The sequence below is a fragment of the Lycorma delicatula genome, chromosome 11 (assembly GCF_047948215.1).
Source record: "Lycorma delicatula isolate Av1 chromosome 11, ASM4794821v1, whole genome shotgun sequence".
NCBI classification, from domain to species: Eukaryota; Metazoa; Arthropoda; class Insecta; order Hemiptera; family Fulgoridae; genus Lycorma; species Lycorma delicatula.
The window spans coordinates 10,704,839-10,720,214 of record NC_134465.1 but is presented as its reverse complement, the minus strand read 5'-3'; the positions used below and the strand labels follow the sequence as shown (position 1 = coordinate 10,720,214).

The window sequence follows — 15,376 nt, the reverse complement described above, 5'->3', positions numbered from 1 at the left end:
GTAAGTATAAATAATCTAATTACTGTTTTTAGGTGGTTTATATTTCATATAATGTTAAATTTGATATATAATATATATAAATATATAATGTAAAATAAATGAAATAAGAATCAAATTATTGTTGTGGCAGTCATCTTTCACTTAAATACCCCCAAACATTTAATTATAATAAAAATGAATTTTATCTACGTTTACAGATAGAGAGCAGGTTTTGATTGATGAAACAAAGCGATATCTTCATTTAACTATTATTTTAATAGAAAATATACTGTGTAAAAATTTAGAAGTGGTTTCACAATTTTTTTCTTTTTAGACAATGAAAATTTAATGAAACCATGCTTGCACCTCTTTGTCAAAATTTGTTGAATAACTTATAAAGTAGATGGCACATAAATATTTCATGAATTTTAAATACCAGAGCAATCAAAGCAAGTGGAAACCTATATAAAATTGTAAAAAAATAATAAGAAAATAAATGATGCATTTCATTTTATAAAAATATTAAGTATGATTTAAAAAAAATAATATAAAAATTAGTAAAAGTATTGGGTGGTTTATAGATATCCTGTATCGATTTTTGTTACCATTCAACATTATTCTTAGCTGAAAATTTTAGCTCGGCCAAGTAGGTTCATATAACACACATTCCTGGATGAGATATAGATTTGTTACCATCTACATCAGTGAACCTTAATTCAGAATAGTGTTTTTGCATCTATTCTTGGTAAAGCGCTCTGATCTTGTACGAGAGGAATCCTTGCTGCCTTAAAAGGGGCTTAGAATATTTTTGAGCGAGTTGTCTTTTTTAGCAATCTTCTGTGGATTATTCCTTTCTAACCTTCTAACTTTCACTTTTTTCCTTTATTTTCTTCCACCTTGATTTATTAAAAGGGTGTTTTTCAATGATTTCTCAATGGATATCTAACGATGCGGGGTCTGTAAAAAATTCAATGTTCTTTGTATCTATCTAGTCTGGAGGAGGGTATAGCTTTTCTTGTGTACCTATCTAGCTAGCAATTCTATTTCTGTAAAAAAATGTCTATATACATACTTCTACCTCAGGTTAAATATTTAAGGAGTAAAAATGGACCACCTAATCATTCCTAATAAATATTTTTGTTAGAAAAAGTTTAATGCTATCATATATAAAATGAATTTAATAATTAAAACAAAGCTCTATTAATTCACAACCGCTAATTGAATTTGTCTTATTTTCTTTTGTTTCAGGTAACTCAACGGTTCATTTAATATTCTAAGGGAGAGCTGCCATGTTAAGTGGCCCTCCTTACATTGTGGTACTCCCTTTTATTGTAGGATAATTTTCTACTATAGGTATTTTGTTATTATTTTCTACTTTTGTTATTATTGTTTAATATTATAAATTTTCATGTTAAAAATAAGTTGTGTAGTTTTTAAGGTGACAGTATAATATTCTTATAAAATCGCGGTAAGTGCCTAGTCCCAGTAGGGTCCCCTGATAGGAACTTTCCTTTAGGGAATTTTTTATGTCTATTTTTGTGTGTTTCTATTTCAGGTTCAACATAAATTTTACATTAAAATTACTTAGATAAGCAGTGTAGATTAAGTTTTATGAAAATAGATATAAATTTTGTATATGCTGTGTATGTTTTTTCAGGTACAACATAGATATTATTTTATTATTAGTTAAGTCGCGTCCGCGATCCCAATGCCTAGTCCCAGTAGGGTCCCCTGATAGGAACTTTCCTGTAGGGAATTTTTTATGTATACTTTTGTGTATGTTTCTGTTTCAGGTTCAACGTAAATTTTACATTAAAATTACTTAGATAAGCAATGTAAATTAAGTTTTATGAAAATAGATTTAAATTTTGTATATGCTGTGTATTTTTTTCAGGTACAATGTAGATATTATTTTATTATTAGTTAGTTAAGTCGCGTCCGCGATCCCAATCCCTAATAGGGTCCTCCTCCCTAAGGGGGAGGTTTTTTAGTCGGTGAGAGCCCGACACTACCGTCTGTTGCGGGCGCAGACGGTGGCTGATACAGCTTTTTCCTCCTCCTACGGAAAACAAAAAAAAAAAAAAAAAAAAATTAACAGTTTATATTAAGTGCATTACTAATCTTTTTGCCAAGTGATTTTGAGTTGTAGGTGCTTTACCAGGAGTACTTTTAAATTCATGGAAGCTGTAACAAAAAAAAAAAATTGTTACTGATTTTCAAATGTAATATTGAAAGCAGAAAATGATTATGGAAGATAAAGAAAATTTTAGTTAAAGTGACTATCAACCGCAGTTTCAAATATGGATTGAATAAAAAGTAAGTACTGTAAATGTCTAAAACATAATTTTTTTAAAATGCAGCAAAATAAAAAAAAAAATACATCTAGAATTGGGCATGGTGATTTTAACAAATATTGGGTGCTGAATTCAAAACTTACAAAATTTTGTGTAATACATTGCATTTTTAGTTACATACGAATTATTTACCAATAAATGCATAATCAGTGTCATACCAATATTTCAAAAAGTTATTATTTTTGTGTATTCATTTATAATTTGTTTAAATCAGCTAAGTTTTTGTTATTCAAATACAGATGAATTGAAATATATTCAATACAGTTTTTAAATGATTAAATCATTGGAACTAAATTTTTAAAATAAGTTGGCAATTGTTTTCTTGCTTGTGCGATGTTTTATCAGTTTCTCTAAATAAAAACCAACAACAGTCATCAATCATTCTAGCATCCCATCTTCCTTGGAAGTGATGCTGACAGAAACGGTCTCCCTGCTCATCACTGACAGCACAAATTTTCAGGATAAAGTCTAGATGAGACTGTAGGAAATGAATTTTTAATGACATACTAAATATTTGTAATGACAAATATTTAAATATTTATTTGTAATGACAAATATTAGTAATGACATACTAAATATTTGTAGTTTTTAAACAGTTTATTAACCATAAACATAGTTTTCATCTTTTCTGTTGCCTAAAAACACCAACTATGTCTCTGAAGGACTTCCTGTTATTTATCATGCATTAGCTTGTCGTTTCCTGTTGAACTGTTCACTTACTGAGCACGATATAAAAATAACATGAGGCACCCAGATTTTATGTTGATCCCTGAGTGCGCAATCAAAATTAACAGGCAGTTTTCATTGATTTATAAATAAGTATTTCTTTGAGATTTATGCGTACATTTACCTTTAATGTAACAATAACTGTCTGGATGATTTGAGTATCCACAAACTTTTATAGATGCCATGTAGCAAATAAAAATGAGAAAAAAATCTCTTCAGTATTATAAAGAATTTATGAAAATATAGCAAAACACTAACAACTGTGTGAACACAACACACAGTACAGACAATTGAAGCTAGACTGAATAAAATTTTAAGCTCTGTAATGGCAACAACAGATGTCTGTATGATATCATACATGTCTACTTTCATGATACAATGTACACATTCTTTATTTATTTTTTCTTTATTAAGCATGTGTGCATACTGTTTAAAAGTAAAAATACAGAAACTATTCTGAATTGTAATGAGTAGTTGATCAAAATGAATTTATTACCAAAAAAACATTACAAATTTATGATTTATGTAAAACCTTAACATAGTAACACAATTTCAATGGCATATTGGAGATCAGCACCCAAATTACAGTAAGGAAAGTTGTGTAACATGTTAGATACAAATTTTGCATAGACAGTGTTATTTCAATATCTGACAATATGTTTAAATTGAAACAATGTTTTATTTAAATTTAATAAAATATTTAATTATTTAAAACAAATAATTTTAATTAACTATTTTACATCTGCAATGATATTACATTATAAGAATTAATTAAATTTTTACTAAGTAGAAGCAAAGTATATAATGCACTATATAACTATATAACACCAATCAGCTATGCATAATCTAATTACATATTCATTCACTTCATTCGATTTAATGCTGGTAAACGAGTACTCGATGAAACACATGATGTTACTGTTCCCAACTGTGAGGTACATTTCGCGAATCATTTTCTGTGACCTAGCAGAAGTTGTAACTTCGGTTATTGAATTAAATAATCTGTCATAATCACAATGTAGTGATGAATATAAAGCGCAAAAGAGATAAGAAGTACAATTGCTTTCTATTTTATTAAGAATAATGATTTTGCATATGCGACCAGTCCCAGTGGTGAATGGAGTGAAGGGGTTGCTTGTAGAGCTGAAAGATTTCCTGCGTTTTAGTGGGCTTGGCCTACTCTGTGTAGAAGATGACTGGCAATTGTTTCAGCCCTCACTTTCCTTACTAAGCCCGGCATGAAATGCTGTTTTCTTGAGAATGCCAATGCCATTTTGTGGGACATGCATCTCGTATCTTGTCGCATTAAATCTTTTGTTCATAGCAAATGACATATAAATATGATTATAATTATTTTATTGATTTATTTTTTCTAAGTACAATTTCTTCCTAAGTAACTAGAAATAAAAAAAATTATCATAACAGCTGCGGTTCCTCTATCATGTTTTAAAATAAATATCTAAATATCAATCAGGTTTAAGGTAATTCTTGATTACAAATCATTTTTCAGCTGTTCTTCTGCAATGTTAGGACAAATTAATAAAAACTGCCAAGTTTTACTTTAGTAAAAATATAAAACTATCGTGAAAAGTCAATTCTCCAAAACGTACAGACAAATATGGAATGTACATGAATTTTGATAAGAAAAAAAACAATGTCTATATATATTTTATTATTTAGATCACTATATCTTATAAACATATCTGCACTACACTTTTCCCTAAAAACGCTCCACTCTCTGGCATTTGTTGCACCACAACACCAACTTTTGTAGAAATGATTTTAGAAAACCACCACCCATTTCTGAACCCCTTGTTAGTTTCATTATACTGATTAACAGACAAATCTTTATCTTAATAAAGAGATGGTATTCAAGCAGTGTCTAAACAGGAGTAACAATAAAAATCTCCAACTTGAACCGACAACTAAAGCCTTTGAGTGGCATTTAGCGTAACGTTATGCGTTTTCATTCAGAAGAATAATCGCCATTGAGAGCAGTCTGCATGATTTGATTTGTCCAAACTACTTCAATTCATAATAAGATTCTGATATCGCTGCAGTCGCAAGTTCCATGAATTCTGCTAGTAGACTCTTTTGTTCTCAAAATATTGTGACAATCATTTTTCAGTTCAATAATATCATTTGAATCTGTTTAGCTTGCTTCTCTTTGATTTTCTGTCATCATGACTACATCACTCATAATAACATGGGATTATAATCTACAGATTTTAGTAGTTTCACTGTTTGCTTGCTCACAAAAAATGAATTGCAAAATGCATCTCACAGTTGGAAACAGCAATATCATCATGTCTTTCATCAATTGCTCCTTTACCAGCACTAAACAGAATGAAGAAGTGGTTGAACAAGTTATTACATAATAAATTCCGATCTGTGACTTATGTGTTATACAAGTCATGCAAGATACAAGTGATACCATATAAAGTTGATTTCTTTACATTTATTAAGACACAATATAACCATTCAATGTGAATTAGAGTAAAAGGACCAATTTCAGGGCTGAATATCAGCTATAGTTTAGTTAGCTTCATGCTGATATGCAATAATTTTGAGGCAAAGGCATCAGAAAAACAATTAAATATCCATTTTCCTCAGCAAGCCTAACTCGTGATGTTGAGTTTTTATTAAGACTGGCTCTGCATTTTTTTTTTGAGAATAGACATGTGTCATGTCAGGTTATCTGTTGAATTGTGACACCTTCAGAGACATAAATATTAATTATTATTATTATTATTGAGAATTAGACTTCTTGAGTCGATTGGAACCCCTTTTCCTCATATAGATTCCATGAATATCAATTACATCTTTGAACTTCGTCTTTGATAAAATTCTGGATTTATCTCTTGTACTGAGGCAACTTTCTTAATGTCCCCTTAACAGAGTGGTATCTGTCTGCTTATGAAACTTATTTCCCAGGCAAATTATTATATTAAAAGAACAACATACTAGACTTTGATATCTTGATGAATTAATTTACATTTCTTATAATTTAATTCACCGAATTTCTTCATAACATAAAGCATAAAGATAATTTTATAATTTATTTATGGACTGTATTCACAATTATGAGTGAACTTATCAGTAAACAAATAATTATACTAATACAACTTGTAGACTTGTTTGTTATTTATTTGTCATAATTTAATAATAACTAAACTGGTAAGTTTTCTTTTTCAGCAATGTCAGGAGTACTGATATGGAGGACTTTTATCCCAGAATTTAATCAGAAATAGAATCCTAATTTTCATTAAATTAGATTGGAGAGGAAACTGTAAATCGGTGAGTTTTTAGTTTAATTATTACAACATATAAAATGTGCAACACAATAAGTAAAAACCATTAGAAAATTAATGTAGAAAAGTGGTGACATCAACATACATTTAAGTGTCCAGCAGCTGTTAGAGAGGGAAGACAGTTGTAACAAAAGATTAGAAGGGCTTTAAGAAAAAAAAATTCCATAGGTTTTTAAGTTCAGAGAAAATACTTAAAAGGATTACGAAAACCTGGGATTAACTCATCACTTCTTGATTCTACAAATTTTTATTTATTTTATTATATTTGAAGGCTTAGCTCTATATCATAGTTTATAAATGTAATTAATTACATTATATCAAAAATTATTTGTCTTGAAGATCATTACAATATTAGTAATGAAGCGATTAATTTGGATAACATCGAAAGTTCCAAGTTAACTTCAAGTCTTTTAGATTACTTCATATAAGAAATGCAGCATATCCTGGTGGGTTTCAATGTATCTACCAAAGAGAGAAACGATCTACTTAATTTTAAAGGGAAAATTTTTTACGTTTTTTGGGATAAGTGACATTTACACTTTTACTGTTGGGAAATTTTATTTATGATCACCGATATTCTTCAGCAGAATTTACAAAATTTGCTGTAATATTATAAGTTTCAAACGATATAAAAATCACTTATTTTAATAAGTGTTAAGAGAATCAAGCTCATCAAATGAAAACACCTTTAAATCATTAATTCACTTTCAGGCATGATTTTTATTTGTAACTTACCTGTAAATTATGGTAGAAAATAATCTACTTTGTTATCGCACTAAAAATTCTATACCTGCATTTGCATGTAGAATCTACCGTAACTTAGTTTAAAATTATATTTTAATAAATGATGTCATTTTGTCATTATAAAATTTTTAACAGTTAAGCCCAAAAATATAATTTTAATAGAACATATGAGATGAAGAGGTAATAATGATTTGAAAATTAACATAATCATCACAGTTTACTTATTAACTAGTAAAGAAAAATTTTATTTTAAACCAAACTTTTGGTATTTTGTAATATTGTTCAGGACAGGTACAGTGGTGGAAAGATTTGTTATCACACCATAATTTCTAAAAAAAATGAACCTTCCAGCTGTTGTTGATGTAACCTACCATTGACAACCTACCTGTCAGTTCCAATCTATTCTCGGCAGTCATATAAAATACACTTTCATGATTTATTACACCTTCAAATCTAACATTTTTCTCTGAGATCATTCTGTTATTATGTAGCATTACTTTGTTCTTGGTAGTATATTACATTCTTAAATTTACAAATATTTTATTTTTCATCTTACCTTCAAATAACTTTTGTGAACTAAAAGAAAACAAAAACACAAAAAAAATGGGGATATGCTGGTTGTAACTTTTAAAATATTGTTACCATAAATTTATATGTAAATTACAATACAATACTATTGCAAACAATAATTCCATTTTATAATTTAATTTAATCTTCACTGTAGTTATTCTCTCTTTTTAGAGCTTAATATATTGTTAAATTTATTACAAACTGAAGCTTTATTTGTCACAAATACTTATTTATCAGAAAATGTAATAACTATACAAAATATTATCAAGATACCTCAAAACTTACTGAGAAATAATTTTTAGAAAAACAAAAATGAGACAGATAATATAGATGGTAATATACATAGAACGTTTGATGGTAATAAATGAACTTTTATTCTGTTTTTCATATACTGAATCTATTCTTAAAGTATGTTCTGCATTACCTATCCAAATGCTACTTGATCAGAGTAAGATGTGTATATTACGTACTTAAAATATCATACTCAAATGCGTGATAACTAAAAGAAAGTGTATACTTATATTGCTATGTTTATTCTTGATAAATATTATTGTACAGCGTACTGACAGGGCAGCTTAACAGCAAGTGCACCATTATATTTATAAGGTAATCTAATTTTTATATTTCCATTAGCAGACATGTCTTAAAAGACGTAGCCATTTCCTGGTTTTTGGAAAATATTTTTAATTCTTTAAGACAAAAAAAAAATATTAAGAACAAGAAAAGATATTAAAAAAATATTAAAATATTAAGAACAGACAATAAGAGAAATATTGGAAAACATTTATTTATACTGATAAAACAACTTAGAAGCTGTGGTATCAGTATCTGAAAAGAAACTTGCTTTTCAAGTCGTACCTCACAAGTAGTAGAAATTTTATCATTTGCCAAGAATACACATGTAAATTTAGGTCCTCGCTTCAAGATGTAGAGTGTGGAGCGCCTCAGGAAAAATTTTTTGCTTTGTTTATTGTTTATTAATGATCTGCCGAAAATTCTTGAGCCATTCATTACAACTCTTTTCACAGCTGTATCTATATTTCTAAAGATAATTAATAAAAATGGATTGAATTTTTCACAATTGCAGCTTTAAAAAATTTTCACTGGATGAATTGTAACAATGTAACTTAAAATATGGATAAAACTGTCACATTGTGCTTCTTGGTTAAACATAACATTGCAGATTGTGTGGCCAGAATTCCCATTACATATATAGTAATTTTGTTGTCCACAAAGCAAAACCTTTGGGTTTTTTATTTGATAAATTCTTGTGGGATGATAAATTCTTGTGGGATGATAAATATGATTTTGTTTACCAAAATGTAGTGAACAGTTTTACTCTGAAGCATCTTTATAAAACACTAAGCTTGTACTCATTATCAATTACTTGTATGCCTAAATATTTTCTCGTATAATGTGTAAAGTCAAATTTGTGGGCTTTTTAAAGACATAACACCTTTTAGAATAAAAAAAAAATTGCTTTCAGATCATTATTGAGGCATACTTTATGAAAAAGGAAACTGTATAATCAGTTATCCATCAGCCTATTTTACAATTAAAATATTTAGTTTTACAGAAACAATATTGTTCTGTTGATGAATTAAAAAAAACACAATTACATGATTTATCTGCGTCCACTTCTACATGTACAGATATTAGTATATGCTCAATATTATTTTCAGTAGCGATTTCTTTACTGTTAATATTTTGTAGTAGTATTTTATAATTAATTTATTTACCTGAACGTCATTTCATGTATTTGATTAAATAATTAATACGAACTTTAAACACATCTATTTCGTTTTTAAAATTTTATAATTTGTTCTTATCAGAATAAAACATTTATTTATAAAGCAGCAAGTTAGGTTAAATAATTTGTTATAAAAATCAACCTTACCAACAGTTTATATTATATCCCTAGCGTTTTGGGTCATTTGACCATCATCAGGGGATAGATTTTTTGTAATTAAAACTTTAAAATTAAAAACGTAAACAAAAAACAAAATATTGTTAAAATATTATTAACAAAACCATTCGTCAATGTAACTAGATAATCAAAGTTAGGCAACTTGATAATTATTAATTTAAATAGAAAATCATCTTCAAATTTTATATGTCCCTTTAGTAATTTATTGTTGTAAAAATATACATTTTTTTTTTTTTTTGAGATTGCTGGTTTTATAAAAATTGTTGGAAAATCTGATATATAAATAAAATTATCCGGGCTGTAATTATGTTTATTTTATAAAATGTGTTTAGCATAATTGGATTTTTCGAAACAGCCTTTCTTTATACTATTAATATGTTGTTTAGCTGTAATATAAAAAGGGTTGGTCATAACAATATGTTGTTGACGGTAGTTTTCACGTTTTAAACTATACCAATCTTGTCTAAGATATTTATTTCATTATTTTAGTAGAATCGCTATTGTGTATAAAATTTATGTTTTAAAAAGTAAACTTATAAAGTAATAGAACTTTTAATATATCTTTATATATATGTTTTTTTCTTTAAATTGAGATTATACCAACCGGGTTGGAAGTGGTGAACGTGTCTGCAAATCAGTTTCGTAGTCGCGAGTTACATCTTTCAAATCGTAATAATATGATTTGTATACTCATTATTTCAGAAGTAATATCCTCGGTGATTCACGGAGACTACAGAAAAAAAAATTACAAATTGAGATCACGTTATACAGATTATGTACATCGAAGTTTTTTCCGTGATTTTCATAACCTATTCTGCTTGTGAAATTAAAAAAATTAAAAATTTATTAAACAAGGCTAAAATGTTTTGTTGGTAAATAACGGTTAATGAAAGATTTCGCTCGGGTTTCAGCAATCCCGGTGAAAGAGGTCGTACCGAAAATTTATAGGACAATAATTAAGGGGCAGAATTAGTGATTTCTATGGGGTTTTTACCTTAAAAAATAGAATAAAATAGCTACCAAAACAGTATCTGAAATAGGTTTTAAGAAATGTAGGATGAAAATCAATCATTTAAAGTAAAAAACCCGTTATTATGTTTGATCTACAATAACGTTGTTAAACGGGTAATAAACATGTAAAACCTTTAAATAAAACGAATAGAAAATGTAATTCTGAACATAATGGTGCAAGATAAGTCAAATAAAACAAAGAAAGTTTAAAAAAATTAGAATTCAATTTAGAAACAATACAGTAAGTCGTATCTACCAGTTTATAACAAATATTCAAAACTAAGCCCACCAGTTTCAAAACCTCCCTGCTGTACTGCTTTTGTAGCTCTTTATAGTACTTAAGGGCTATCCTTAAGTTTCTCAGCAGCATCCATAATGTAAACAATTAATTCCTCACGAGAATGTATTTTTGTTTTATATATGATATTTCTCATCTGTCCCTAGATGCAAAAATCTAAAGGTGTTATAACAAATGTTCTTGGTGCCCAGAAATGTGGACCTCCACGACTGATCCATTTCTCAGTGAAATGATTGATACATTATCCTTTAGGTTTATTTATTTTATCTTTTTTTTTTTAATGCAAGTGACTATTTATATATCTTTGCAGATTTCATCAAGACAAGAGGGAGTACAACACTTATAATTTAAGATCTGATCATATGATCAACGGGTTTAAGAATTAAGGAGCCAAATCTTCCAACAACATCCATTTAGTTATTTCATATGGCAGTCATAAACTACATAACTAAATTTTATGATGGCTGTATCATTATATTGATTGATATTACTGTGAAGTCAAGTAACAAACTTTTAAAAATTAAAAGCGTCAAGTACCATAAAACAATAAAAGTAAATGAATTACAGTCAAACTAAAAGAGAATGATGTGAAGTTAAAGCAAAATTAAGTAGGAACAAGTTTACAAGTTATTACAAAAGTAGATTCTATAGAAAGCCAAACGAATAAATGTAAAAAATAGAAATAATGAAGTCAATAGAGTTAATATATTAGAAGGAACGTGAAAGACAAAAGATGCAGTGAATGGTATCAAGTTAAATACATTCAACAGAAACCGGCTAAGGAAGATCGATTGAAAGATACTGAGGTATAGGAATGACAATAATTAAAAGAAATGGATGTAACCAAAAATAAGGAAAATTTTAAAGAAAACAAAGCTGAAATGAAATAGTGAAAGTGCATACGATAGTGTTTAGGGTGGAAGAAACATAGCAAATGACTATACAGAGTGTAAAGTTACAGTGCTGGTAGAGAAAATGAACTGATTTTGAAAAATCAAAATTTGATTAAGCGTAGAAAGACTTGAACAAGGAGCAAGAACTGAAATGTACAATCACAGTAACTATGTTGTGTATGCAAAAGACATGAGACCTGTGTTGGCTGTGTAAGATGAGTCTGGTGAAGTACCATCAAGAATTTCAATAAAGAGTTTTTTTTTTTATATATAAAAGTAAAGAAACTCCTGGTTTCTTGTTATTTGTACAATAAACCAGGAGCATCAGGATTTATTTAAATATATTTATTTATTTAAATAAATTTATTTATTAAATCAATGTTTCAAGTAAAATGAAAAACATAATAATGTATGATTTTGAATCATGTTTTGTTTTATTATTAAATGTATTGTAATATTTTAAATTCTTATTTGGAAATATTGTGGAGAAATTATTCATTAAGATTATAATACTTAGTTTTATATTATGTAAAATTAATTTTTCTTTCGCCATTGAAAGTAATATTGTTAATTATTATTAAAAGTACAATATTTTTTATATTTATTTGATTAATTTCTTTTGGATTTTGTTGTATGTTAAATTTATATTAAGAAATATTTTAAAAATATTTTATTACTGAAAAACATTTATTAACTTTTATACTCTTTATTTATGTAAATATGTTAATTGTTATTTCTTCTACAAAAGAAAAACTAAAAATATTTAAAGTGTTAATTACAAATATTTTGAAGAAAAACTTTCACATTGCCCAACAAATATATTTTAAGGTACTAAAACTTAATTTCTTGTATATTAAAACTAGGGTTTGTTCTTATTTATATTTATAATCATAAATGTGTAAAGACAATTGTAAATGTTTGATAGTCACTAACGTAGGGCTCCTTCCTGACAAGAATATGTTCAAAAAATATGAGATTTTTCTTTGTTAATTGATTTTATTTCAGAACATAATATAATTGGAAGAACTTAAATTATTTCTGATTGTAACGTTTATTTTTTTTGTACAATGAATGTTTTAAAATATTTTTGATGTTCTGACCAAGGTTTTACCATGGTTTCCCTTGGTTGTAAGGCAAATGCCAGAACAATTAATTTTGCTTCCGTGGTTTGTGCTTAAATTTTTTTGCGAGTGCATATTTAATCAGAATAATAAAACAATATTTGTTTTGTTATAACACAAATTTGTTCAAAAATATTTAATAATAATAATGAACATGTTATAAAACCATACAGGTAATTATTATTTAAGTCTATTTATTCAACTTTACCTTGTATACCTTTATTTATTTACAGTTTTTATATTTGAGTAGGTACTCAAAATATAATATAGCGCAAATAATTATACTTATCTCCATTGCCTATTACATCTAAAAGTAAATTGTAAATAAATAGGTAAATAGTAAATAGGTAAATTGTAAGTAATTGTAAATTTTATAGGCAGAGCTTTCATCATTTCAACACTGTTATGAGAACACCAAACAACTTTGTTCGACGTTGCCATTGCATGTATAGTACAGTAGCACCACATAAAACATTAATGACTGTTGTTTACTTAAAATGTTACCGATAATTATCTATTTTCTAATCTTTTATTAATAATTACTGTTTATAGTAAGAAAACCAGGTTCATATACTATTCCTATAGTTTAACCTTTACAGGCCCTAATGTGTTTTATTCCATAATATTAAAAAATTGATTGCGATTAATAAATGCATTTAAACCAAACCCAAATGAACGAAAAATTTTCATTTTGTAAGCTATTTTAATTAAAATGAAAATATTACAAAGGTAAATTTAATGTAAGTGAATTTATAATGTAGATGTTTGTCACCAGAAGCATACTGTATAAATTATGTTTTAAAATATTCACAACATTAATACTTAAATCGCTAGAAAAGAAATTTTTTAACAACCCACTTATGTAATTTTGATCACAACTTCTAAATAAAAACAACTTCTCCAGCAAAAATTATGAAAATGCATATTACAGCTAATAACTGATTTAGATTGTATATTAACCCTACAATGCATGAATTTTTAAATTTAAAAAATGTGTAATTTATCAGAAAAATAGTTAAAAAATTAAAAATTGGGTTTTTAAATTTTTTAGAAATTTTTTTTATATGGCTGACAAACGGCTACTTTATGCATTTTGAACCATCTATTAGGTTCTAAATTATTTATATGTTGTTTATACTGTTAAATTTTATTACAAAAATATATTCTAATGCTAAATCATATAAAAAACTATCATTTTCAACAATGTAATTAAAAATATGCAATTTTAATAAATTTGAAAAAAAAAAATATATAAATATACAAATAAAAATGTTAGATATTTTAAAAAGATGAATCTCAAATTATTTTTATTTTTAATTATAACAGATTTTCGATGCCTATAATCAGACTTTAAGAAAAAACACTTTTTTAAAAATTAATACTCTATTTTTGATAAGCCACAAGCTAATTTTTTTAAAAGATTTATATTGACAATTTTTAACATTATAATACTATCCTTTAGCCAAAACAATAATTATTCTCTAATCACTTTACATTATCTTCACAAATAAACAGTCTAATTATGTTCATCAGTACGACATTTCATAAAACAATTATTTTTGTTATTGAAACACAAAGTAAACACTGTGCACTTTACTCTTGTAAATCATTTACAATTTGGAATTTTACATTTTAATTTTTTTATACGTACAGGCCCCAGTGTTCATAATTATCCAAACGAACATCAGCTGGAGTATCAGTTGACGATTTTAATTTTTTCTTTGCTGGAACTAGTATTATGACCTCTAGTCGATGTTGTATTTATACCAATTTTACATAATAATTAAGCTATCTCCAGTCTGAAAACAAATGATGACAGAGTTTTTGTTTACTACTGGTAGCTGTATTTTCTAAAACTCTCCTGTATAAAAAAATATTTACAACAGTTTTATCGATTGTATGATAGAACAAACTATAGTACCATTTTCTTGTTCTCTTCACAATTCATCCTCACCCATTTGAACGAACTATTCATTAAGTCCACTCCACCCACGTGTTTATGTCGCGATCATGTTTGGACAAGGTACCTATTCATGGGACTTTGTTTTTCTATTATAATGCACAATATTCTTCACAGGTTGGGTTCTAACAAATGATTAAAACATTGTGAAAACTTTGTTATCTTACCAATCAAAATTGGAGACTTCAGTTCCATCAACGCACCAACAAATTCAACAATAGTTTCCCTTGGCTGTTTTTTCAGCTCTTCATCTGAAAGAAGAATGCAGTTAGTTATCAGGTTACGATGCACCGTGCCCAAGGACAGAATATTCCAAAATTTTTTAATTGAATTGTAGGGATTCTAAATAAAACATGATTATAAATTGAATTTTTTACTCAAAAAGTAGAATTTCTGAAAAATATAAAATATTTTGACGATATGAAATAATAAATTTTAATTAATTGTAGGCTTCAATCGGAGAAGTCTATTTACATGTTTCA

General features: G+C 27.3%; 2 long non-coding RNA genes across 3 annotated transcripts; one reads left to right on the top strand and one right to left on the bottom strand.

Moving 5' to 3' along the window:
* Positions 1-336: 336 nt before the first annotated feature.
* On the bottom strand, positions 337-9,661 carry LOC142332401 (uncharacterized). Its single transcript, XR_012758299.1, has 3 exons — positions 9,582-9,661; positions 7,500-7,690; positions 337-440 (listed from the first exon to the last, which is right to left on the bottom strand). It is a non-coding gene; the product is annotated as an uncharacterized LOC142332401 (long non-coding RNA).
* LOC142332400 (uncharacterized) lies at positions 2,083-13,102 on the top strand. 2 transcript variants are annotated; one of them, XR_012758297.1, is made up of 3 exons: positions 2,083-2,295; positions 6,255-6,356; positions 11,231-13,102. It is a non-coding gene; the product is annotated as an uncharacterized LOC142332400 (long non-coding RNA). The 2 variants fall into 2 exon arrangements; XR_012758298.1 differs by lacking the exons at positions 2,083-2,295; positions 6,255-6,356 and adding an exon at positions 10,164-10,863.
* The last annotated feature ends 2,274 nt before the right edge of the window (positions 13,103-15,376 follow it).